Here is a 2936-nt window from a genome sequence, read left to right on the forward strand (position 1 = left end):
AGGGTGAGATAGAGTTAGGTACAGGGTTAGAAATATTACTCAGGGTTGGGTTTTGGGTTAAGGTAGGCTTGGGGTTAGATGTAGGCTTAAGGTTAGGGTTAGGGTTTGGTTTGGGGTTAGGATTAGACTTATGTTTATGGTATATGGCTAAGGGTTAGAGTTAGTTTCGGAGTTGAGATTAGGTGTATGGTTAAGGTTAGGATTAGTTTAAGGGTTAGGATTAGGTATAGATTTAGGCATAATATTAGGGTTAAAGTTAGCATTAGGGTTGAGGTTTAAATTAAGGTAGGGTTAGGGTTTATGTTAAAATTATATTTGAATGTTAGGGTTATGGTTAGGTTTAGATTTTAGGGTTTGTTTTAAATGTAGTTTTAAGTGATAAGATTATGATTAGTGTTGAGGTTAGGTGTAGGGTTAGGATAAGGATTAGGATTAGGTTTGAGATTAGGTTTGGGGTTAGTATTAGGTTAAGAGTAGTATATGGTTAGGGATAGGGTTCCAATTGAATATAACATTAAACAGAGTTAAGATTAAGTTTAGTGTTGAATTTTGGTATAGGTTTAGGGTTAGGTTTGATGTTAGGATTAGAGCTAAATTAAGGTTAGGATTGAAATTAGTATATGTCTTTGGGTTAGTTTTATGTCAATGGCTTCTCATCTGAAGGAGTCTTTAATGTCCATTATTGAGTGTCAGAGACAAGGGAAGATGTTCATTTGCAGTTAGACATCTGATAAGGTCCCTTCCAATGAGGTTGGAGAGTGAGTGGATTTTATTTGATTTTCTTTAAAAAAGAAACATTATCTAAAGTCTGTGCTTTCTGCAAGCTTTCTGTGAAAGGAAGTGATTAATTACCAACTTGGCAATTTCTTAAAGTGACTCTATCAAACATTGGCAATAATGTAAGATGTCTCCTTTCAATAATTCCAGCTCATAAGTTCCTTCATCTAATTTAAGTCAGCTTAAATGCACTATGATGCATGAAGGAATGCAAAAACTGAAATTTGGGCAGCCAGGAATCATTAAAGAACCAAATGGTTGTCTTGGGTTTCTTATAACACTGACTATTTAATTTACACCCCCATACAATATACCTTAAAAGTTTTTTTTTATCACTTATTTTACAACGCTTCCCATGAAAGATCAATCTTTTGAGAGGTTCCAGAGGTCCTTCTGCAATACTGCAATGTTATTTCTACATGTAGTATTGAGATTTTTAACCCATAAAACCTCAACTTTTAATGAAAACTAAGAAGTAAGCAATTAGCATTCTTTATGTTGGACATTTTATAACTTCTAGAAACATATTTCATAGAATTCAAAGTCAGTGATTATAGACTTATTTTTGTAAGACCTGGGTAAAATACTAATGATTCAAAAATTTAAAGTAACAAAAATTTAAACTAAAATTTATTAGATTAATTTTAGATCATGTAAACTTGAAAAAGCATTTGAGCTCATTTCTATATTTTAGAATAACCAATCCTTACTAGTGCTTGCCTTTAAATTAATTTTAACAATACCATCTGAAGGTAGAAAATTATCTCACATTTAAACATACATATATAAATAGGCACAAAGAGAACAGTTGGATCAAAATTTTGTTTGGGAGACATTTTATAATATACTAGAGGCCCAGTGCACAAAATTCATGCATGGGGGGAGGGGTTGTCCCTCAGCCTGGCCTGCACCCTCTAGCAATCTGGGACTGCTGGCTCCTAACCGCTCACCTGCTGGCCTGATCGCCCTTAACGAACTCTGCTTCAGCCCCTGCTGTGGTGGCTTCATCCTGAAGGTCTTCGGCTGTCTGGTCTAATTAGCATATTATGCTTTTATTATTATAGATATATACTAGTGGCCCAGTGCTCGAATTCGTGCACCTTGAACTGTGGGTCAAGAGGCTGCGGTGGACATGGGTGGGTCTTGGCCCATCCTTCATGCCTCCACCCGGCCCCTACCACTGCAGCCCCTGGTCCCGTCTGCTGGCAGCCCCGCTCCCGCTACCACTCCCACGTGCTGGCAGCACTGGCCCTGCTTGCACCTGCTGACAGAGCAGAGCTATTGGGGCCGGCGCCAGCAGCAGGTGCCAGTGGTGGCTGCTGCCCCAGTAGCCCTTCAGGAGCAGGGGGAGGTGGAGAAGCCCTCAGGGGTGATCGGGGCTGGCAGCGTTCGCACCTGCTGATGGCGCCGAGCAATCAGGACCAGCGCCGGGCACTGGCAGTGGGTACGAGTGGCGGCTCCAGGGCCAGCAGGGTTGCGAGAAGCGGCTGCCAGCCCCAATCGCCCCTCAGGACAGGGGGAGGTGGAGAATCCCTGAGGGGTAATTGGGGCCGGCAGCCACCACTTGCACCTGCTGACAGCTCCAAGTGATCGGGGCTGACGCTCAGTATTTGGGGCCGGCACTGGATGCCAACAGCAGGTGTGAGCAGGGCCGGTGCTGGCAGCAGGTGCGAGCGTCGGGTGGGACTGCGGCGTGTGGGAGCAACGAATTTTCAGTAACCACCAGAGACACCCTGATGACAGCGACTGGCGCGCCACCGTGGTCTGGCGCCCCCATTCACCTGCTCCACCATCCTGCTGCAGCCGACATCCGCCATGTTCCGCATGTGCCCCCAGGTGGTCAGCACATGTCATAGCGACCAGTTGTTCGGTTGTTCCACCGTTCGGTCTATTTGCATATTAGGGTTTTTTATATAGATAGATAGATAGATAGATAGATAGATAGATAGATGTCCTTGACAAGTCAAGTGCCAAATGACCTTCCCCCTTTTAAAATAAGGACAGCCATCCTATATAATAAAAGGCTAATATGCAAAATCGACTGAATGGCGAAATGACTGGTCGCTATGATGCACACTGACCACCAGGGGGCAGATGCTCAATGCAGGAGCTGCCCCCTGGTGGTCAGTGTGCTCCCACAGGGGGAGCACCGCTCAGCC

The sequence above is a fragment of the Cnephaeus nilssonii genome (genome assembly GCF_951640355.1).
Source record: "Cnephaeus nilssonii genome assembly, chromosome: 5".
NCBI classification, from domain to species: Eukaryota; Metazoa; Chordata; class Mammalia; order Chiroptera; family Vespertilionidae; genus Cnephaeus; species Cnephaeus nilssonii.